At 39.0% G+C, this 25,398-nt stretch overlaps 1 protein-coding gene across 1 annotated transcript in view; it reads left to right on the top strand.

Moving 5' to 3' along the window:
- The first annotated feature begins 15,689 nt into the window (after nt 1–15,689).
- SIK2 (salt inducible kinase 2) overlaps nt 15,690–25,398 on the top strand; it is a 126,477-nt gene continuing 116,768 nt past the window's right edge. The window contains exon 1 of the mRNA XM_069470909.1: nt 15,690–15,777. The gene's annotated coding sequence lies outside the window, so the exon portion shown is untranslated. The remainder of the gene's footprint in view (nt 15,778–25,398) is intronic.

Below are 25,398 nucleotides of genomic sequence, written 5' to 3'. Positions count from 1 at the left end.
GCTTTTAAAGTATCCATCACATGGGTACATCACATTGTACCCATTAAGCAATTTCTCATCATCCACCTGCCTCCCACCCTTTCACCCTTCCAAGTCTCCATTGTCTATCATCCCACTCTCTGTGTCCATATGTACGATTTAGCTCCCACTTACGAGTGAGAACGTGCAATGTTTGTCTTTTTATATCTGACTTGTTTCACTTAGGATAATGGCCTCTAGTTCCCTCTATGTTGCTGCAAAAGTCATTATTTTCTTCTTTTTTATGGCTGAATGGCATTCCACTGTGTATATATACTACATTTTCTTTATTAATCATCCACTGATGGACACTTAGGTTGATTCTATATCTTTGCTATTGTGAATAGTGCTGCAATAAACACACAAGTACAGGTATATTTTTGATGTAATGAGTTCTTTTCCTTTGGATAGATACCCAGTAGTGGGATTACTGGATACAGTAGTACTATCCTTAGTTCTTTCAGACATCTCCATACTGTTTTCCATAGAGGCTGTACTAATTTACATTCCCACCAACAGTGTTTAAGAGTTCAAGTGTGGGATAATTTGAACATCAAAATAAATAATTATTGTGATGGATTATAACCAATTGGATAAAACAGGAAATCATGAATCCACACTGATATAAATAATAAATGAATAAATTAAAATCTTGATGAGGAATGGTATATTTACATAGTTTCAAAGTGTCTCCTCCACAAAATGTTCACTAATCACCAAGGCAACACTACAGGCAGGTACCACCTTAATCAGATGATCAATGTGAAGATTGTCAATAATGGGGCAAATTGAAATTATACACCACCTAATGGGATGCAATGAAAGGAACACAGGTTCATTTCGTGATATTTCTGCCAAAGTGCATAATTTGAAGCTAATCATGAGGAAGCATTATGCAAAAACAAATTCATGAACATTCTACAAAAAATAATTGGCCTGCAAACTTTCAGTCTCAAGGTAATGAAAGTCAAAGAAAGAAAGAGCCCCTGCTCTGGTGTAAAGGACAGTAAGAAGTGATGACAACTATAGGCACTACATGAGTCTGAACGAGGTCATTATCTTATAAAGGAAAATATTGTTATATTTGGAAAAACCTGAATGGAGTCTGAGGATTAAATGGTAGTAATGTATCAGTGTTAACTTTCTGATTTTGATGGTTGCATTGAGGTCATCTAAGATATTGTCCTTGTTTGTAGGAAATATACATCGGAATATTAAGGAATGATGGGACATCAGGTTGGCAACTTACTCTCAGGTGATTCTGGGGGGTGGGGAATGTTCTTTGAACTATACTTGCAAATTTTTTAGGGTGAAGTTCTTTAAGGAAAAGCATTTTCAAACATTGCTACTGTAATTATTGGTAACAGATTACTTGCAGTGCACCTTGCATCTAAGCTCAACACTAGTTTGCCATGATGTGGTTGAGAGAGTCCGAGAGCCTCTGCTCCAGGACAAAAATGAATCGTTAATATAGCTGTCAATCAGCACTCTAGCCCCAGGCTCAGGGCCAGCCCCTGAGCCCCACCTTTTGCCATGCTCTGGCAGGGTACAGGGAGCTATGATGTGCCACCCTGAAAAAGTGAATTCAGAGATCCGTTTCCTCCATAATTTCCTATCTTTCCCCTGTGAAAATGCAAATAGGGTGTGTGACCTAGAATAAATTCTAAGGTGTCTTCTAGCTCCAAAATTATTTGATTTCAATATGATTCTTTTTCTAAGTTATAGTTGAGCATGTTATGCCCACATTACTTCTGAACTTGTAGTAAGACATACCTAATGGTCAATAGCAAACTGAAAACAGAGGTGTCACATGAAGGCCTAAGAAATTGCAAGCCCAGAGATGGAGAAGCAACAAGGTGGATTATTCTGTACAGCCCCTCCTTTCTTTCTTTCAAAGAACAGCAAATGATTACTAATTGCTAAGTAATTTTAAATTATTTTTGAATCCTGAATTTAAACGGCAGAAAGAAATAATGACTATAGTAACTCATCAGAGCAAGGGCACCAGGAGAAACCAATTTTTCAAAATAGAATAAGAACAGATTAAGGTTTTCAAAATATAAATCTGTTAAATATATATTATCACAGAATAGGTACCTGAGAGTTTTCTATGTTCCATTACATATTTTAATAAGTAAAATTTATATCCCTTAAGGGGCTCAAAGTTTGTGCTGTTCTGTTTTTCTCTGTTCTAATCTGCCCTGTGTTTGGTTAGAGGCAGAATCAAGCAGAATTCATAATTGCCTGACAGTATTGCTGTTCTAGGGAAAAAGGCGTTGCAAACATTTAGCTTGATGCAACTTTGCCAGGAAGTTGGAGGCTGCTTTAATTGTTTTGACCACCAGGTGGCAGCATTAGAATGCCATAGAAATTTTATCTTCTTACAATGTCCATGAGTTTCTGGCAAGTAACTTCTTGCAACTTACTATAAAAAGAAAGGGAGGTAAGGATAAAAGGAAAAATAAGACAATACAATGAAGTGATTAAAATCCTGGGTTCTGGAATCAGGGTGTCAAGGTTCTAAGTCCTATTTCTGCCACTTACCAGCTGTGCAATCTTGAATAAACTACTTCATTATTTAAGCCGGTTTCCTCATCTCTAAAATGAGGATAACATTACCTACCTGGAAGTGTTGCTATAAGAATAAAAATCACAAAATATTTGTAAAGTATTGATATTTATGGGTTGAATTATGCCCATCACTCCTCAGCCCAAATTATTTAAGTCCTAACTACTAATACCTCAAAATGTAACCTTTTTTGGAAATAGGGTCATTGTAGATAAAATTGGTTAAGATGAGGTCATTAGGGTGGAACCCTATTCCCATGACTGGTGTCCTCATAAAAAGGGGAAATCTGGACACAGCCATGCACACAGGGAGAACAACATGTGAAGATAAAGGCAGAGATCAAGGTGACACTTGTACAAACTAAAGAATGCCAGCTGCCAGCAAACCACCGGAAACTAGGCAAGAGGTATGACAGATTTTCTCTCATAGCCCTCAAAAGGAACCAACCCTGCTGACACCTTGATCTTGGACTTCTGGCCTCCAGCACTGCAAGAAAATAGATTTCTGTTGTTTAATCCACCCAGTTTTGATATTTTATAGCAAACTAATATAGCACATAATAAGCGCTTGTTAAATATTAGCTAGTATTAATCCTGTACGCTTTTAATCTAATTGTACTGAGACAACAATGCTGTTTTTACTGTAAATTAAAGTTCATTTTCCAGCTATCATGGATTTATATCTCCTGCCCTCCCCAAATAGTGCCATTTTGTGGAACAGAGGGCAAAGCTAGGGCAGAGACACGAAAGTCCAGGGAGGGGGATTTCCACGAAGTGCATGAGGATGCCGGCTAACAACGAGCCCTGTAAGGTCGACACCACTCAAGCGGTTCACAAAGAGTTACATGATCCCTTGGGTGGGGGAAAATTTAGAGCCCCCAGATGTGAGTTTGAGCAGCTTGACCACGTGCTGTAAAGGTATTAGCTCTTATTGCCAGAGGGCTCTTATTCCACCTGCTGGTTGGAAGGTTGGATGTGATAACCTGTAAGATCCCTCCATCTCATCTCTGTGCATACATTTCAGCCATTTTCCTTTGAATGTATAGAAGCTGCGAACAGAAAGGGGGCAGAGACGGTTGGTGGTAGTTTGTTTCTTTTCCTCTGCAAGGATCTAGAATCTTTAACAGCTGGTTTTATTAAAGACTGAGATCAGCTAGGTAGGATTAAGGCTGAGAAACTGCCCCTAATCCCCCTGCCCTATGCCACACACCTCCTCACTATTTCACTCCAGCCCTAGCCCCCAAGGCAATGAATAAGAGAGTTGAATAAATTGCGATGAAATAACACTGCAAGGTACCACACTTGGCAGACAATTGATCCCAAATCTACTCTTCTGCAAGCCTCAAAAAGAGACTTGATCCTGTTAAAGGCTGGGGTGCTGTCAGCAGATAGGGGGATTTGGAGCTGCCTCTTTTGTATGTAGGGTAAAGAAAAAACAGGAGGAAATAGAGTTGGTCCTCTGTATTCGCAAGTTCTACATCTACGGATTCAACCTAGGATCAGAAAAAAAAAAAAAAGAACAGAAAATGTTACGTTGTTGCTGACGTATACTATGTAGTTAGGCTAGATGGTTGTTTTGTACTGAACATGCAAACAGACTTTTTTTTCTTGTCATTATTCTCTAAACAATACAGCATAACAACTATTTACAAAGTGTTTTCCTTGTATTAGGTATTATAAGTAATCTAGAGATGACTTAAAGTATAGGGGAGGATGTATACAGGTTACATGCAAATACTACACCAGTTCGTATCAGGGACTTGAGCATCCATGAATTTTGGTATTCACAGAGGTCCCGAAACCAATCTCCTGTAGATACCAAAGGATGACTGTATTACCTGCCAGGGTGGCCCCCAAAAGCCCCACACCTTTGGTTGATGCCAAAAATTGCCTCCAGGGCAGACAATACCCTCAGATTGGATTGGAATTTTAACTAAAAGGAATTTTAGAAGTCGGTCCTTCTTTGGATCCTGATTTGAACAAATCAATCAGAAAGAGACATGTTGAGATAAATGGGAAAATTTGAACAGGAACTGAGTATTAGATAAAATTAAAATTTTATCTTTGTTTTTAGTAGGAGTGATAATGGCACAGTGGTTTTGTAAGAGATAAAAGGCCTTATGGGTTAAAGATATATAGAGTAAAATGACCCAATTTCTGGGATCTGTTTTAAAACATGCTAGCAAGAGAAAAGATAGGGTGGATGAATGAAACTGGATTAGTAAACTGTTGATAATTTCTTAAAATGAGTGAGAGACACATGGAGGCTTATTGTATTATTCTCTCTCAACATACATTTTTATGTGTGTTTGAAAGTTTCCATTACAAATGTTTTAAAATAAAAAGAATGGAAAGGGGAAAAGAATCACAGGTCTTCCTCCTACTAAGAGAGAAACTTCTTCTGTTGGGGGATGAGGCAGAAAGGCTTAGAAACTCCACTGAGTTTCTCTTTATGGAAGGGAGAGCATGAGGCATGAAGCCATCCCCGCCCACCCCGTGGATATACGCCAATTGCTTTAGTAATAGGTAGCATGGAGAGAACACTAGAACTACTTTATCAAACATTTACCCAACTTCTACTCTTTCCCAGTGGCTGGGACATGATAAATCAGAAGAAATATTAATTCACTGAGCACCCACTGTGCGCCAAGTACTTTTATAAGCATTTTCTTTCTTAATGCTGATAATCACATTGCTCAGCAATGTAGATGCCGTTTTTATGAATGAGATGGCAAGACCATCCGACCAGTAAGGGACAGAGCAAAGAGGCCTTTTGGTTTTGCTGCACATTCCACAAATAGCCAAGCTGTGTGTCCTATGGTGGATGCAAACTGGGATGTAATGGTCTCTTTAAATTTGTATTATTTTTGTTTTTCTACTTATATAAGCACCTGTGGAAATCATTTGCGTTTTCTCACATAAGGCCCATACCATTTTTTCATTGACATATGTGTCGTAAGTACCTTCTGTGTTTCTGACACTATGGACCCAAAAATAAATAAAGCCCTGCCCTCACGCTGTGCACAGTCCAGCTGGGGAAGCACACCTGGAAATGAATAACTGTCACTGTGCGTTGCATGCCACCACAGAGGCACATCAAAGAGGCAGTTGCAGCACACACAGCGAGGAAGCTGATATGTCCTACCTCCTCCTCTTTGCCTGGCCCAGAGTCTTTCAAAAGTCCCACCTGCCCTTGGAAGCTTCCCCCAGGCCCCCGACAAAACTAATGTTTTCTCAACATACAGTTTATCATAGCATCCTTCACAGTCTAGCTCACCTTAGAATTCACTGTCATACCTATGGGCCGTCCAATTGCAGGGACCACCTCCTATTCATCCCTGTGACCCCCAACTCTTAGAGCAATGGCTTGTACTTACTTGGCAATTAATAAAGGCATTAAATTGAAATGAAAACCTTCCCTGACAAGTACAACCAGCATTAATTTCTACCCTCCTAATTGCCTTTCAGTTTGTGTCTTTTCCTTATTTTACTACTAGAAATATTCAATGTAGAATCTCTTAACAGAAGTAAATGTTTTTTTTTAATCTACAAAATAATCAGACACAGAGAAAAAATGCAAAGATGGAGTCACTTTCCATTAAATAATATTTATTTCATAAAGTCCAATACAGAGGAACCAACATAAATATTTACATTCTAGGAAATAGCTCTGCTCGAGGAAATAACTAGTCAGCTTATGTTTTTGAAAAATTATTTTGTTTTGTTCTGTTTTTCTCAAGAAAGAAACTGGCCTCTTTCCTTTTGGAAGAGATCATTTTTTCCTCCCTCTATATTTTCTAGAAAGAGCCTTGCTCAAAATGGCTTTTTCAGGGTCATTGAGCCATTTAACAACCAATAAGCTCTTAGCGTCTTGAAAACAGCTCTTTTTTTCTACTTATCTGTCCTTTCTCTGTGCCTTCCCCAAGCTAACTTCATACTTTTCTGCCTTTTTACTGAATATAACAATGAACGTCTTCTCTGTTGATATATGCCCACCTCTTGAGTTCTGAGGCTCTGCTCCTGGACACAGAGATGTGTCACCAGTTAGGTGCTGCCAAGGCTTGAGCAGGGAACCTGGGAGGAAGGGAGATCATGAGGCGTGAAGCCAGCCCCACCCACCCCGTGGATATATGTCAATTGGTTTAGTAATAGGTACAAGGTAGGCATTTGAAAGGTTACAATGCATCTCATAAATGGAAATACATCCCAGAATCTTCCTTCTTATCTGAAACCATCACTGACCCATCACTGTCTTCAGAATCCAGTTCAAACTCCTTAGCCCAGCACCCAGGGGCCTCTATGACCGGGCCCAACCCCTAACCTTACTTGCTACCATTGCGCTAACACTAGTCAAGACTCATTGCTGTCCCACAAACCCAGCCCACACTTTCCCTTTGCTGTCTTGCTTGCCTTCTTTCCTTGGCCTGGAATGTTCTTTCCTTACACCTTTATGTGAAAAATCCTACCCAGCTGTCAAGACTCAATGAAGTGCCACATCCTCCCTAAAGCCTCTCTTTTCTTCCAAAGTCCTTTAGCTCTTTACCTGTCTCTGCTTTTCCCATGGTTCTCAGCACTTTTTGCCTATAGGCAGAGCATGGAACAACAGCACAGAACCCTCTAGGACCTAGAAACAAAGGGGCCATTTGAGAATTTAACCATGGAAATCAACCTGTACACAGACAATGACTTGTGACTGAAAGAGTGTGTCCAGGACATCAGAATGTGACCTTCAAGTGAAGTCTGGCTGTAGGTCTGTATTTGCTGCAGAGTAAATGGTATTAATGTGTTTACTCAGTGAATCAACAAACATGTATTGAGCATCTGCTACATGACAGTTACTGTGCTTTACACTGGGGATGTTCAATGGTGACTAAGATACAGTCTCTACCCTTGTGGCAGTTATACTAGTCTAGTGAATAGTAAAATGCCAGATTAACAGTCAATGAAATACACTGTGATAAGCTATGCTAGGGCTGTGGGTGAGCCCGGGACACAGAGAATACTTCCTAGAGGAAATGATGCGTATGGTGAGAACATGGAGCATATGCAGGATTTCCAACAGTTTGGCATGATTGAGCTTGGGATGTTGGGCGGATGAGTGGCGGGGTCGAGGGGTGACAACACTGATGTGGGTACAAGGAATTAGATGGTGAATGGATTCATAAGCCTTGCTAAGGAATTTGGACTTTCTCCCTGTGCTGATCATTCATCATTTGCCATATCCCCCCAGATCCCCACCTAGATCCATTTTCTACCCTACTCTGTTTCCCACAGGATGACCCCGGCAGACTGCATCACCCAACTCCCTTGCCAGCTGGTTTCCTGTAAGATTTGGGTGATGGGATGCTCCAGCAGGTCATCTGTGGGCAGGAGGGAAGAAAGGTCATGGTATTTCTTCCCCACTCCGTTCGTATCAATAGCAGTAGTTGCATCCTCTGCAATTCAAGCTCCACCAGTTGGCCCCTTCTCCAGCTCTCACTATAATCCAGTAACTCTGTTTCTTCCCTTGTCCCATCAGTTCTAAGATGTTACCAACTTCCTACTATTGCTAGCCTCTGGGTGCCTTCCCATTCATAGTCTGTTTTCTTAACCCTACCCACATATCTGCAAGCAGTACTTCATTAAAGTCTCTTCCTCTGAACCATCTGTGATAAATTCTGTTTTCTGTCAAGATCCTAACTGATACAATCCCAAAGGCTGTGGGGACACATTCAAGGGTTTGAAGAGGGGGATCATATGATCAGATTTGTACTTTAGAAAACTGGTCACATCCGCAGTGTGAAGAAGAGATTGGTGGAGAGCAAAACCGGAGAAGACTATGAACTTCACCCTGTTCTCTCAGTAATACAGGCAAGAGATTTGGGACAGTGGATACTAAAAGAAGTAGATTCAAGAGACATTAGGAAGCAGAATTAATAAGACTTGGCAATTGATTGGACATATAAAAATAAAAAATAGCAATCAGAACCAGATGGCCAACAAAAAAGAGGGAGTCACAGAAAAAAATACCGTGATCAACATGTAACTTCATCAGACCAATTTGATTCAACTTTTATGTAACAAAGTTGTGAGTTGTTTTTCAGTTGCCATGGACCCCCAGGTGACCCAAGCTCGCGATTAAGGGCGGAACCTAAGTGTTCAGACCGGAGCAGGGACTGAATTAAGAAGCAGCTGGGCACAGTGGTTCTCGTTTGTAATCCCAGCACTTTGGGAGGCTAAAGTGAGAGGAAGACTTGAGGCCAGGAGCTCAAGACCAGCCTGAGTAACATAGTGAGACCCTGGCTCTACAAAAAATAAGAAAAATTAGCCAGATATGGTGGTGCACATAGTCTCAGCTACTTAGGAGGCTGAGGTAAGAGGATTGCTTAAGCCCAGGAGTTCAAGGTTATAGTGAACTACGCGATTGAGTCACTGCACCCTAGCCTGGGTAACAGACTGAGACCCTGTCTCTAAAAAAAAGAAACAGAAGAAGTCACACTGCATGGCAGGATCCAGGATCCAATCAGATCAAGCCCTGGAGTGGGATCCAGTCAGAACATGTCTCCTGAAATCACCCCATCACAAGGTCCAATCACGCCTCATTACCCTGTGACTATAAAATCTTCCCCAGCCCCCAGCTCAGAGAGACAGATTTGAATCTGACTCCTGTCTCCTGGTTTTGGCCACCTAACAACAAACCTTTCCCACGGCCAAAACCCGGTGCTTTGATGTTTGGCTTTCTCTTGGCTTTCCACTGCATGCTGGCAAACGAATCCAGTTTCGCTCAGTTACAACCATGTACCTCCAACACTACTTAAGGGACAAGGCCCTCAAGTTTTAGCCAATCTATTCCCAATGGTAGCTCCCTCCATAGGGTGGAGGTGCATGCATCAGCAATCGTAGACTGGGAAACTCTGAATCATACAACTAACCCCCAATTCTGATGCCAGGATTGCAAAGCAATCTCATAAGCATGAATAAGCTTCTCAGATAAGATCTAACGATGGGGAAGGAAATACTCCAGACACAGGTGTTCTGGTCTACATGATATTTATTTCATTATATATTAATAAGTCACTCATCTGCTTTATGTATAACACCACCGTAAGTTTGGTTCCTTGTGAATTTATCTCCAGAGTTCAGTCCACTCTGAGACCCCTGAAGGATCAGGTTTTTAGATCTGCAAAGAAAATGAACACAGGCTCTTTTCCATCCTAGGACCTCTACATGTATCTGCTATTCCCTCTCCTTAAAGTACACCTTCTGCTCCATTCTGCTTTGTCTGGCTAACTCTAATTTGTCCTGTACAACTAAGCTTCAGGGTTATTTTTTCCATAAGTCCTTCTCTAACCTGTGTATCTGTCTGCCTTAATTTCATGGAACAACATCAGGAGTCAACATCAAAGTCAGGAGCTTTGTTCACTTCTGCACCTGCAGCACCTAGTTCAATGCCTGGCCCACAACTTGTCTTCCTTATTGGGTTGAAAGTAAATTGAGATCCTAATATTTATCTGATTCATTTTTCTATCTTTCTAGAATGCCAGAACAATGCCTTACACACAATATATCAATAAATATTTGTTAAATATATAAATGACAAACCCATAACAAGAGTGTTCTTTCTTTCTATACTTCAAGGGAACACCCAGTAAACAATCATCGTACCAGAGCCAAATGAATCCAAAGGAACCTCCCAGGAAACCAAAATGTGCAAATGTGCCGAGCGGTTTTACAGAGTAAGTCCATATGGGAGTTTAAAAAACAACACAAGTGCTGTAGGACTTTATTGTGTATTGGATCTGCCAATATCAATGCTGAAGAAGCCAACCCTGAAGGCAAATAGCAGCATTTGTTTCCCAAACACTGATTAAAACAAATATTTTTCAGTTGCCATAGCTTTTGGATCTATTTTTGACATGCACACTGAATGTAGTAAATACTATGGAAACTTTGGCTCCCTTCATTGCTGTTTGACATTGAGGAGTCTAACCTCACTAGTGAGGTCAGAAAACATTAGCTTCACAACCACAAAAAATAACTTTCCTTGGTCCTAGGCTGCCAACTGCAGTACTATCTTTGTGACGGTTCGTCATTTCTACTGGCTGCATGTGCTTTAAAATTGAATATAGCCTCAACATAGCCTTTCAGTTTGGAAACTAGTTAAAATTAGACTAATACCTTTGTCTTTGTAGGAAAGCACTGACAATATCTCTTTGTTACTTTGTGTAGCCTTTACATGTTATTTTAAATTTTTATTGTGGAAATTTAAGAATATATACAAAATTAGAAAGAAAAGGACCCATCATACACTTCACCCAGCTCTGACAATTGTCAATTGTAAAAGGAAAACTCAGACACAAATGCATTAAGACAAGTTGTTTTTTGTTTGTTTGTTTGTTTGTTTTGTTTTGTTTTTTGAGACAGAGTCTGGCTTTGTTGCCCTAGCTAGAGTGCAGTGGGGACATCATAACTCACTGCAACCTCAAACTCCTGGATTCAAGGGATCCTCCTGCCTCAGTCTCTCAAGTAGCTGGGACTGCAGGTGTGTGCCACTGCACCCAACTAATTTTTTCTGTTTTTAGTAGTGACGGGGTCTCGCTCTTGCTCAGATTGGTCTTGAACTCCTGACCTCCAGTGATCCTCCCGCCTCGGCCTCCCAGAATGCTAGGATTACAGGTGTGAGCCACCGCACCAGCCAAGAAAAGAATCTTTACTGTCACTGTTTTGTAAGGAAGACCATACTTCAGAACAACTGAGCTATCCAAACAAAAACATAGCTGGTATTTAGAGAGAAACACAAGTCACCAAGAGTACAGTCAATTTGTTCCTCATAATATCTGAGGGGGTTGTCACTTATCTGTAGACAATATTGCAAAAATCAGTAATTAAGTTGTTGGCATTAGGTTAGCAGCTTACAAAAAGGGCGTGGGTCTTCATCTGGAGACTCGTGTTAGGGTGTTGCTGCCCTTTTTAGGGTTTTTAAGAATTTCAAGTTTTGCGGGGTTTTTTGGTTTTGTGTTTTGGGGGTTTTTCTTGTTGCCTTTGGTTTTGTTTTGTGTGTATGTGTGACTGTGGTGTGTAATGTGCTGAGTCAAGATGGCCACGGAGCAAGGTATCATTCCTGCTTTCGTAGCTCCTCTTTCTGGCTAGTTCCTGACACTTGAGTGTAGATTTAACCACATAGGTTTGTTCAGAAATTTTTTGATTCATGTCATTATCTTGGGTTTTTCTCTTTGGCCAGTTCATAAAGCCCCTAGTCACACTTTGATCACATCAGTGTTACAGTTGCCTTTGAATTGCTGTTATCGATCAGCCTGCCCTTTCTAAGTGCGAGGGAAAAAGGAACCCAGTTTGCCTTGACCACTATTTTCCTCAGGAACTGCATAACTGGGATGTCCTTCCTTCCCTGAGATCCCCAAGTCTGTTAATGTTCCTGTTCTGTCAGGAAGTGGCGTTCTTTACTAACTGTAAGGCTGAGATTTCACTAGTCAGAGAGCAGGTGCAAGACAAGTTTCCTGGGAGGATTTTGTGGGCATCATTTCCCCATATGAAGTACAGTCCTTGTTTCTTAATAGTGAGCTTATCATGCCTAATTATGTAAGATTCGTTTTTAAATGTGATGTTTCTGGCATGGTCGCTGTGACAAATTTTCTTTATCCAATTATATCCCAGTAGGAGAGAAGACAGATGTGTATTGAACCTATGTAAACAATGACATGGTCATGGGAAGCAATAAATGGCGCTTTAATGACAATCATCATTGCGTGTAGTTTTACAGACAAGCTAATCAGTATGTGTCACTCTTTTCCTCAGAAACATTTTTTTAGATTTTCCTCTTGATTTGTTAGTTTATAATCTAGATCCTAAGATATTTAATAGATATTTTTCTGAATTCTGAGTGATCAGTTGTAATAAGATATCACTTAGAGGATATTTGTTCCATTTTGTACAGGGTTAATTTGTTAAATCGAGAATTAGTGGTAGACCAGGAAAAAAGAAAAAGGAGCATTCTTATTTGCCTGATGGAATATAGGAGATTAGCCCCAAGTAAATTTTTCATCTCGATTTCCTTCAGTCCTATATCCTTAATTCTTGTTCTCGAATCTTATTTTAATTAGCTACGATCACAAAGTCATCTGCTTTGGGACTAAATAAAAAGTCCTGGAAATCCTCAGTCACAAAGTCTGACCATATGTTCCTGGCGACAGTGTCAGCTTATACTGGAAAGCCTGTATCCACGAATCTATTCGATTTAGTATCAATAGTTAAGAGTAGCTAGTTCAGGCCGTTATTGAGGTTATGATTCTTTTTTTCAATTTTATTTATTTATTTATTTTTATTTAGAGACAAGGTCTCACTATGTTGCCCAGGCTGGACTGAAACTCCTGGGCTCAAGTGATCTTCCTGCCTCAGCCTCCCAAGTAGCTAGGAATACAGGTGAGTGCCACTGTGCCCAGCTGAGGTTATGATTCTTTTTATGTTTCTTCCAGAAGATTCCATTACTGATCTATTGCCTAAAAGCAATTTCCTCAATTGTAAAGGAAAAGAAGAAACCACCTATTGATTATAACACTGAATGGCTTGGGTTACTTTACCATAGTAACTAACAGTGTCTACCAGAAGAAAAGTGAGACATAATGCGCAAGTATTTAATCAACAATTGCCCTAACCATAGTAACATAACATAGACAACGAGGCCATTGACAGATCTCTAGGACTTTTTAATTTATCTCAGTGTATATATTTTATTGTAACCAATTGAAACAGGTATTTCAAAACAGATAGAAAACTTTGAATAAATCTTGTTGACAGTTACCATGCCAGTCTATGCACATGACCATAAGTACATTCTGTCCATCCTCAAACACTAGAACTGCTGAAGCATGTTTATTTTAATATTAGTAACTCCTGACTTGTATGCCTTAAACACAGTTGCCCTAGGGAGGTTGATCTGCCAGTTCTTCTCATACTAGGGGCTTGACCAATGCTCTCACAATACAGAGAACACCACGTGTACCTAATGATTCCCAGCATCCCTCCTTTTACAATAGAAGGAAACAAATCTGTGGTGTTGTCTAACAGCTCTTGGAGAATCCTCAAAGATAGTTTGGTTGCAGAGGACATCTTAGCAGTTCTATTATTCAGAATATGGGGCCTGGATTTGGAAAAGCCAATATAAAAAAGTGTCAAAGGAGACAAGATGGGAGCATAAGTCCTAAGTGCCTACACACTTATGGTTACAGTCTTGGCTATAGTGAAAATACATACTAGTGAATAACAGTAAGTATTAGGAACTGCAGCCTTTTCAGACGTACACTTTTGTTTAAAAATTCTTTTTTTAATTTCAGAATATTATGGGGGTACAAACATTTTGATTACAGAAATTGTTTTTGTACCATTTGAGGCATAGTTGTAAGTGTGCCCATCCCCCAGATAGTGTTCACTATCCCTGTTAGGTGTGAATTTACCCATCCTGTTTAAATATGCTTAAGTGCATGACAAAAAAAATTACACAAAATGTTATCAGGCTTCACATAAGTATATTTTAGTGACACCTGGAATCTCTGCTAGCTGGGCACAGAATAACTTTTTGGTATGTCTTGTTATGAGGAGATTGTATACTCAAAGCTCAATGTTTTTCTGAAATATTTAACTTTCTCCTCTTCATCACTTAAAGTTCCCTTTGATTAATAAATTTAATATTCTATCATCAGCATATATTTAGACATATAAAACTAAACGTACGCTTAAATGGCAAACATGGGGCTTTTAATTATAACTTTAAAATATATTGATCTTGCTAGAATATTACAAGATGTTTATCCACAGTAAATTTACCATCTTAGTAAAACTGTAATTTTTCTCTTGAAAAATAAATAGACAAAACACATCCATTATCTTGTATCTCTTTACAACATCTGTATCTCTTTACAACAACTGTATGGCCTCAATCACTACACGTATTACTTCCAACTTTCAGCTGAAGTCATCAATGTCTGCTCCTTCAAAGGGGGGCCTAGACAAAACTGGGAGGTGGGCAAGTGAGAATGGTCTGATGTTCACAAGCACCTCAGCAGAAAAGCAAGGCCCAGTGATGGCCACTTGTGCCCCAACGAGCTGTCTTACATATCCATTTACATTTTTTTAAAATGGCAAACATGAACATGTGAACTAACACACAATCCAAATTTTTTGCTTTCTTACAACACATGACCAATCTTGTTCCACCTAAAACACCACCCACCACCAAGTCACCCCCAGGTTATTTTGAAGCAAATCCCAGACATTATCTCATTTCATCTGTAAATATTTTAACATGTATCTCTAAAAGATAAAGACTCTTTTTGATCTTTAAACATGACCATAGTAAAATTATCAAGTATAAAAATTACCAATTCCTTAACATGATCAAATATTCAATCAGAGTTCACAATTCCTCAATTTTCTTATAAATATTTTCAGCTTTTTTATTTGAATCAGGATCCAAATAAAGTACCGTACATTACAGCTGAGCAATATCTCTTTTAAGTCTACTTTAATTTACAGGTTTCTCTTCCATCCCTTTTTTTCTCTTGTGATTTTTTCATTAAAGATACCAGGTCCTGGTCGGGCCTGGTAGTGTGCACTTGTAGTCCCAGCTACTCAGGATGCTGAGGCAGAAGGATCACTTGAGCTCAGGAGTTTGAGGTTGCAGTGCAGTGAGCTATGATCAGGCCACTGACCTCGTGCTTGGGCAACAAAAGCGAGACCTTGTCTCTAAAAAAAGAAAATAAAAATAAAAAAGATACCAGGTCAATAGCCCTGTAGAGTTTCTCGTAAACTGGATTTGCTATTGTGTCATTTCACATGTTCTTTATCCCTTATGTTTCCGGCAAATTGTTAGTTATTTCTAAAGCCTTGATCAGATTCAGGCTCAATCTTTTTTGTTTGTTGTTTTGCAATATGTGAAGCAAAGAATTTAATCTTGTCCAAAAAAAGGTCTGGCCTTTGCCCTCAGTTCTGGGAGGTAATTTCTAAACCCTTGGAATTTCATGCTTCATAGGCGTGGTTTTATTTGCATGGAGGCCTTGGGTCAAGCTGAATAGTATAACAATGTGATTTTGGGGTGGGAGCTTTGGGTCCCACATAATCAGCTCAACTTCTGGAGGGGCTGGAGACTGAGAAGTCATGTGGGCAGTCAACCAAATATAATCTCTGGACAGGAAGGCTCAGGTGAGTTTCCTTGCTTGGCAATAATCTGTGCATATTGTCACACACAGATAATGGGAAAGTAATGGTGTCCATAACTCTATTGGAGACAGGACAACTGGAACATCCATACTGGGAACTTTTCTGGACTCTGTCCTATGTGATTTCTTCTTTGACTATATTTGATCTGTATTCTTTAGCTGTAATAAACCATAGCCTTTAGTATAACAGCTTTTAGTGAGTTCTGAGTCCTTCTAGCAAACTATCAAAACCAAGGGTGGTTTTGGGATCCCCAAACTTGCAGTTGATGCCAGAAGTGAGGGCAGTCTTGTGACTGCCCCCTAAACTTCCCCCAAGACTACTACATTGTGGTAGTATCTGTCAGGTACATGATATCTGGCTGTTTCTTTCTTTTCTTTTCTTTTTTTCTTTTTGTTTTTTTTGTTTTTGAGGCAGGGTCTTGCTCTGTTGTATGGGCTAGAGAGCAGCGACATCATCATAGCTCACTGCAACCTCAAACTCCTGGGCTCATGGCTATTTCTTTTTCTGCTATTATCAGCCATTGATGATCATTGCTTAAGGTCATTAACTCTTCAGGGACTGAAAAATGGTGATATTCTATTTCTATCATTTCTTCTCCTTAACTTCAGTCTTCTTTCTCCACCAATTATTCCCCTTCATCAATTGTTTGGTATATAGGTAATGGGAAAGACAGAAAAATATGCTTAATTCTTTTATTTACCAGTTTTCAAAATTAAGGCATAGTTCCTTGCATCCTCCAAAGTGACCAATGACTTTTTAAAAATCTTTATGTCATGAATTTAAGCATCAATCCATGGCATTATCATTATTGATCTTCATCCTTTGACCATCTTTGGCCCATGAGAGCTTATCTAAATTGACTCCTAAATCCTTTTGACATGACCCTAGTATTCTTTGATAGCTTCCTTGCTTTCTGGTATCACAAGATGTTCCAGGCTTATCTTGCATATTTCCTGTTTCAGACCTGGAATCAGCCATTTTTCTAAGAAGTCCTGTCTCAAGTTGGATTCCCCCAGGAATTAGACTCTGAGTTGAATATTTACATGCAAGAAGTTTATTGGGAACTGCACTCAGAATCAACGCCCATGGGGGAGAGACAAAAATAGGACTAAGCAGAGGAAGGAGTTGAACCACTGCACAGTCACCACCAGTCCCACAGAGAATGCTGGAGATGGTCTGGCCCTCTAAAATGTCCTGCCTTGAGGCAAGAGGGTCTGACTTTTATGATCCACATTAACCAGTCAGTTAGATGTAGGCTGCTGCTAGGGAGGGGTGTGTGAACTTTGATGAGGTGACTGTCTTCATTTTAAGAAAGTGGTTCTCAACCAGGGCAATTTTGCCCTCCAGGGGACATTTTGGAGACATTTTTGGTGCTACTGATATCTAGTGGGCAGAAACCAGGGATTCTGTTAAACATCTTCTAATACACAGGACTACTCCCAGCAACAAGAATTATCCAGTCCAAAATGTCAATAGTGCTGAGGCTGAGAAACCTTGGTTTAGGGCAATGCCTGAAGAGTGACTCAACTGAGAGCCAACAGCAGCCAATGCTCCCAGCACTGGGGAAACGAGGCCTCAGTTCTGAAAGGGGATCTGGGTGGCATACCAGGGCATTTGCTACACATCTTGATTACTTTTAAGGAAAACTAGTACATAGAGACCTCAGTCTAGGTGCTAGCAATGCTCATCGATACTGGTTCGGTCTTTATTTCTAGGCCTTTTCAAAGGACAGAGGTAGAAAAATTCTTTTTACTACACATCATTCATTCATACCAATATTTTCAATTCAAAATCAGGACTACAGGTATAATCCCTATATTTTGAGAATCTTGGAAACTCATTGACTCTAAGAGGGTTTCTGAAAGCCATCTGGTTAAGCCCTTTTTGACTCTTACTAAGTTTATATATTAGGGAGTTACAAAAGTAAAGGAAAACTTTGCAGAACAATGTTCAAAAATAATCCAGCATATTAGAATTTGAAGTAATCTTAGAGACGATCTAGTGACCAAAATTCTGATTTTACAATTGAGGGGATAAAAGGAAGCCTGGAAAAGTTCAGTGAACTTGCTCTCAGGTCCATAGCTACTTAGTGCCCTAGGGAGGACCAGGATCAGGCCACCTAACTCTTCATATATTCTTCTCCCTAGTAATTACTGCTCCCATGTTGCACAAGAAAATAATAGAGCAGAGAGGAACAGAAAGAAAGATGAAACTCATTGCCAAGTTCAGTGGTGCTCCTTGGTAGAACTGAACACTCAGAGCACGGATCTGTATGAGGGAAGCACTACTTAACCACTGTCAGTGGAAACATCTGCTTAGTCGTTTTTCCAAAGCACTATTAGATTGTGCTGTGCCTTCCACATTCTCTCCTTCACTCTTGCTAATGACCAAGCAGTTACACACACTAGCAAATAGGTTGGCCAGGGTTGGGCCGTCTTACCCCAAACAAGAACAGAATGAATGATTTCGTCTAATTCATTAGTAGCATACACAAAAACAATTAAGCTGGCAACACTGTGTAATGCCTCACTCCTTTTCAAATGAAGGACTTTCTTACAAACCTTCTTTCAAAGTTAAAGTATCCCTCCCAAGGCATACTAATCTGAACTCTTCTTCTCCTAGTAAGTTGTTTTTTACTTCTTCCAATGCTTCTTAAAATTTTCCACTGAAGTATTGGGAGAGAAGAATGCAAGCTGCACACAACAAACACACACACACACATGCACATGCACACACACACAGAGGCATGCACATGTGTGCACACATAGCCCTGGGGAAGTGACCCACAGCAAAATTCTTAGGAAATGCAAAATTTTTCCTAAGTCCTGTGTTTATCTAAAATATTCATTCAAGTCTCACAAGCTACTCGGTTTTTCTTAAAGAAATAGAAGTTTAAAAGGGAAATAAATATTCTAGAAGATGCAGTACATTTAATAAAGTCTTTGAGAAATCCTTCCCCCTTCCTAATCATGACATACTCCTTATATCCCCATGTGAGAAACCTCACTTGAGAAACCACTTATATAATAGATTCCTATTGCTATGAGGTAGAATTCATACTCTTAAAAGTGGTTTGCCATTACAAAAAAAACCTTGCATTTTATCTACTCATTCAACCAATGTTTATGGAGCATCTAATATTTTTCTTGCTTTTATTTTAGCACAATCACTAGTTAAGCTGTTATGAATATTTTCATATAATTTATGTTTTATGAACAGTAGTGTTATAAAAAATTAAAATTAAAATCAAAGTGTGTTCAAACTGCATAAAATTTTATTGTATTTTTATCAAAAGTACAATCTGAAGTAAATGTATAAAATGTGAAATTGTTTTTCATATATTGTCAAAAAAGCTATGTTTCTTTTAAAGTATTCAAGAGCCATCTATTAACATTAAAAGGTAAAATATAAATTATATTTAATAATTTTAATTTGGGAATGGCACAACCCGCAAACTTTTATAGCATTCAAATCGGCCACCTGCTGTTTCAAGGACATAGGGCAAGAGATAGGAAAAATGTTTTTCTGGGGCCTAAACAGTATTAGTGGTAAGAGTGGACATTCAGGTTCTTTAATAATTTGTATGTGTGTATATATGTGTTATGTGTGTGTGGTTTGTGATATGTCGGGCCCTCTAAAGCTGGAGCAGGCCTTGCTTGTCCCAGTCTGACGACAGTCACAAGTCTTCAGAATTTGGATGGATAATGGAGTAGGGAGAGTGGATGTGACATCCCCAGTTCCACCTCTCACCACTCCAGAAAGTATACAGGGTGAGAAGAAGACCTAGGAACAAAGAGTTTACAATACATTACCTGCCTACCCAGTGAATTAGTGTATAAAGTAAATATGATTATTGCTCATTAACACATAAGGAAACTGAGACACAAACTAAATTGAAGTGACTCTCTAATAGTTACCTAGCTACAACTCGTTGGAGCTAAGACCAAAACCCAAGGCTCCTGGGTCCTCACCCATAGAATCTTGCTGCCTTGTGTCTGGCTTCTACAGTTCTGTCAGGATTTTGAGGTCAAGTAGTGTGTTGAGTTGAAAAGAACAAAAGAACCATATTGTTTAGCCCTCTTTAGTGTTTAAGGATTTGGAGGTTAAGGGGTGGAGGAAAACGGAAGCCATTTTAATAGATGTTTTCTGAACCTGATCATTGAACTTCAACATCTTGGAATCAACATATCCTGAAATGTTTCTGCTCAAATCGTGATTATGGGCACAACAATAAAATTACTGTATTTAGTCTTCTGGTGCGTGGTCAGCATCTTCTTTTATCCTTTTGATTTGGATTTCCTTGGGCTACTGAATGGGGATGTTTTCTGTTCTTATGTGGCAATTTGAGAGGGGTAGCTAAGTAGCATAATTGTTATTTACCATGTGGTATGCACTATTTGGGAGTTGGGGGCTGAACCCGACAGAAAATTAAATGTGATTTCTGCCCTCAGAAGTCCTCATTTTACTCTGATGAATAGATTTGACATGTAAACACAGGAAGGAGAGGAGAACACCACCTTCAGGGGAGAAGGGATAAAGATACACTCAACAAGACAGATGTCTGTGAGAGTACCTAATAAATATAATTGGAAGATGAGTTGAAGAAAATTAACAGATTTTTTTTTTTTTTTTTTTTTTTTTTGCTATAAAGCAAAGGCTACATACAAATACTGCCTCTAAGGCTGATCTCCATGCCTCCAATCTTACCCCCCAAAAGTTTTGGTCCAAGTTCAGTTATATGGGCATCTGCCCACAAGCCAGATTCTTGGTGATATTTTATCTTCTTCACAAAAAAATATATACTCCTTTCTCTTTCCCACTGCCAACTCTCTTCTGCAAAAAAACTCAGGGCACTAGAAATACGCATGAAATTATCTTCACTCACAGGGATGGGCGGATGCCTATTTAGAAAGACATTTATGGCAAAATGTGGCTGACCAGTAGAGGGGGCATGGGACTTAAATTTGGTGGTCTTTAAAGATATCAGAAACCAGAAACAAGGTTGCCTGAATGAGGTCACAAAGCAGAATAGATTAGGTGTATAGCAAATTTACAACTGCTAAAAAAGTTTGTGAACATTCTTTTTATATCTTTACATTCTTGTGTGGGCATATGAAAGAGGAACATTGTGCACATTCAAGGAATGAATCACTCTTGATCCAATAGTGCATGACATTTCTTACTTGAGCTGTCTTGCATTCAAATTCTTATTACTCAACAATATATGTGATTTCATTTTAACATAGCATTTCCATTGTGACACACATGTGCAAATTGTTCAAGTTGCTATAGCATACTTTGTGTGGCAAAATATTTAAATGTTAGGTAAACTTTTATCTTCACATATCTAGAGATTGTTATCCTCAGCATAACTGCCCTCAGGGGGTATTTTGGTAAGTAAAATGATCTTAGTAACCAGAAGCCTAACCCAATTGTTAAGGGCTAGGCCCTAGGGTCAAACAGATGAGACTTTAAATTCTGGATTCTCATACACTAGCTTCATTAACTTGAGCAAGTTAACTCACTAAGCTGTGACTCATCTGTAAAAAGGAGATTACAGTAGTAACCAAAAATAGGATTATTGTGTGGATTAATGATAACCAATAGTAAAAAAAAAACATGGTCAGGATATCAGGATAGTTGATATTTTTCTGATCAAGTGCACAGAATTGGATTATCTTTTTTTTTTCTTGGCCAACCTAGTCAATTCTGAGGTTGGATTATCTTTGATTTGTGATACATTCTCATTCACTGGCCCAGGCATAGCCCTCTTTTGTTTTTATCTATATATACTTATGTGCTTCTTCATGTATTTGCTCATTATAATATAAATACTTGTGCACCCACCATCCAATATAAAAATTAGATCATTAACAATCATGAGCTTCTCCCAATCCATTTCTCTACCTTCCCTTCCTTGATTCTCATATTTATTATTAGCTTGTTTTTGAAATTATAGCTTGATCATATATTTGTATTCCTAAAAATTATATTGTTTAATTTCATTTGTTTTTAACTTTTATAAAAAGGGTGTCAGGCATTTGCCTTTACTAACAGTGCTGCCAGGAACATTTGTGTTCACATCTGCTGTCATACGTAGAGTTTTTCTTGGGTAGATATTCATAATACCTAGAAGTAGAATTTGCTGAGTTACAGGATATGGGAGTGTTCAACATTTAGATAATAACAGACTTTCCAAAGTGGTTGTATCCATTTTACATTCTCAAGAGCATTGTATAAGACATTCTGCTAATTCACATTCTCTCCAGCATTTGGTATTATCTCATTTCTTCATTTTTGCCAATTGAAATGGGTATAAAATGAGTATATCATAGTTTTAATTTATCCTCTGCAATCAATAATGAAGTTGACCAGTTCATATTTTTATTGGTCATATGAGTTTTCTCCTCTATTGAATTTCTGTTCATATTTCTTGGCCATTTTGTTTTGTTTTGTTCATCTTTTCCTTTTTGATTTGAAGAAACCTGTATAAAGTCTTGCTATTAATCCTTTGTTGGTTAATTGGGTTGCAAATATCCTCTCTCAGCTGGTACCTTCTCTCCTTTCTTTTTGTAAGATGTCTTTTAATATTTAGAAGTTCTTAATGTTAACATAGTCAGATTTTTTAATCTTTTCTCTTATGGTTAGAGGTTTTTTTGTGTCTTTAATAAATTCTTCACTACCCCAAAGTCAGAAAGACATATGCCTGTACTTTCTAATAAACTTTATAAAATTTCACTTTTAAAATTTAAGTCTGTAATTTATCTGGAGTTTATTTTTACACATGGTATGAGGAAGGGATCAATATCCTTTTTTTCACATAGAGAACCATTTCTTACAAGTTCATTTATTGAATAGTCCCTCCTTTCCCCATTGATCTGCCATGCCACTTCTGTCATATATCAAAATTCCATATACACATGGGTCTGTTTCTGAGTTATCTATTTGCCCAAAGTTTTACTTTTCTAGTAATATTTCTGAACAAATACCACATTATTTTCATATACTGTAGCTTCAAAATAAACCTAGTAAAACAAAACTATACCAATAAATACTGATTATGCTTATTTTATATTTGTTAACATTCGTTAACCATCTGATCTAACATATTCTATTTGTTTTTGGTGGCATCTATAATCCAGGTTGTTGCTTTCTTTTGAAGTAGTTGTACTCCTGAGACGTCTCATTACTTTGGCTGTAAGTATATAGTTCTCTGACGGTATCAGCTATTTCATCTGAGTTTTTTGTAATGGAAAAAACCAAAGGCTAGATCCCAGTCTGTGTCAACATCCAGTGAGCTCAAGGAGAGGGGCAGGGACAAACCCTGGAGTGGAGAACTCCAAGCACCAGACTATCATAATTAATTGCTCAGGCTCAATATCCTGCCACCAAGCAACTCTTCCGGTCAGGGCCCTATCTTTAGACTCACCCCTACCCCCCACCCCTCAAGGAGAAGCAGCCTGAAGACAAGGCCCTTCTAGATTATAATTTGCCAGTCCTGGTGGATGGAGGAAGTGGAGTGGTAGGAGAGTGAATCCCCAGGGTCAGCCAATCCTCACCAGTTTTCTACACTCTGACTTCTATTCTGTCCTGATTGTTATACTTATGCACACTTATACTAGTGATCTGAGCCTCTGCTATTAATTTCCACAGAAGTCTCCTGCCCCTCACTACAGACATATACACACACATGCACACACATCCACACATATACATGCATGCACACATACCAGTTCAAAACAGTTCCTCCAAGATTGATCTTGGGATAGGCATCTAATTCTCTATATTAGCACAATTTGAAGTTTTACATAGGTTTATAATAGACAAAATTGTGAAATAAGTATCCCCTGGAGCCTTAGCTATACCAGGATAGACCAAGATTCAAAAATCTCCTTGACAGTGCTTACCTATCTGAACCTCCCATCCCTATCATCTCCCAATGTCACTGCTCTCTTCTTTGCCTTCTTGATATTCCATTAGTTAAAGCTTATCTGTTCCCTATGCAAATACCTAAATAACCCAAGTGCTATGGTCTGAATGCATGCGTCCCCCTCAAAATTCATATGTTGAAACCTAAGTCCCACGGTGATGGTATTGAGAGGAAGGGCCTTTGGGAGGTGACTAGGTCATGAGAGCAGAGCCTTCATAAATGGGACTAGTGCCCTTATAAAAAGAGGCTGGAGGGAGCCTGTTTGGCCCTTCTGGCCTTCCACCATGTGAGGACTCAGCAAGAAGGCACCATCTAGGAAGCAGAGAGCTAGCCTTCACCAAATATCAAATCTGTTGGTGCCTTGATCTTGGACTTCCCAGCCTCCAGAACTGTGAGCAATAAAATTCTGTTATTTATATTAATAAATTACCCAGTCTAAGGTACTTTGTTGTAGCAACCTGAATGGACCAAGACATCAATCATGAAGCTAATGGAAAAAAATTAAAATAGCAGAGAGGAAGGAGGCCTAGAGACTTTCTCTCCAGGTAACCAAAATGTATTTTAATAGTGGTTTTTGGAAGGCTACCACATTTGCTTTGTTTAATCTGTAGGAATGGCCGGGTGGGGTGGCTCACGCCTGTAATCCTAGCACTTTGGGAGGCCGGGGTGGGTGGATTGTTTGAGCTCAGGAGTTCGAGACCAGCCTGAGCAAGAGTGAGACCCCATCTCTACTAAAAAAAATAGAAAGAAATTAGCTGGACAACTAAAAATATATAGAAAAAATTAGCCGGGCATGGTGGCACATGCCTGTAGTCCCAGCTACTTGGGAGGCTGAGGCAGAAGGATTGCATGAGCCCAGGAGTTTGAGGTTGCTGTGAGCCAGGCTGACGCCACGGCACTCTAGCCCAGGCAACAGAGTGAGACTCTATCTCAAAAAAAAAAAAAAAAAAAAAAAAAATCCGTAGGAATAAGCCTATGTACAAGGGAAGTAGCAGTCTGCTGGAGGAGACATTTTAGACAAATATAATCTTTCAGCTTTCAAATCTCACTGTACAGAATCATACACTCAAAATAATAATAATTCCAATTAATGCTTATAAGCTAGCAACAATAATTATGTCAACTTTTCTGATGTCAAGTCTTATGGGTCACAATATACGTCATGATCTAGTATATATTGGACCTCATATAATATGTTCCTACCCTACCCCTTCAGCCCCATACCTCTTTCTTCCTCATTACTACTCAGCTGGAACACTTTTAGCTTTTTCCCACCTCAAGATACTCAGAATTTTTTTCACTGAGTGAAAACAATCCCCTCACTATCTCCTACTGATTTGTCATATCTCACCTTAAATGTCATTTCCTGATGAAAACTTCTTGACCCCCAACCCCCAGACTAGACCAGGACTCCCTATTATGCAATCTCATTCATACCATGTGGTTCTTTTCTTTTAGAATATTTACTACAATTATAATTAACTAATGAAATAGGTGAAAGAGGGAAATTGATGTAATACACTGCGAAGCAGAAAAGCATACATTTTTATTCAGTTTTTGAACAAATATATATTGAGGACTTATTACATTCCAGGCATTGTGTTAGGTACTAGGAATATAGTAGAGAAAAGAGCAGACCTTTTCTCTTTAATCACCCATTCTTGAGGATCTCC

This window comes from Eulemur rufifrons, chromosome 6 (assembly GCF_041146395.1).
Source record: "Eulemur rufifrons isolate Redbay chromosome 6, OSU_ERuf_1, whole genome shotgun sequence".
Classification (NCBI taxonomy): Eukaryota; Metazoa; Chordata; class Mammalia; order Primates; family Lemuridae; genus Eulemur; species Eulemur rufifrons.
The sequence above is the reverse complement of the archived record's forward strand: the minus strand, read 5'-3'. Positions and strand labels throughout refer to the sequence as shown.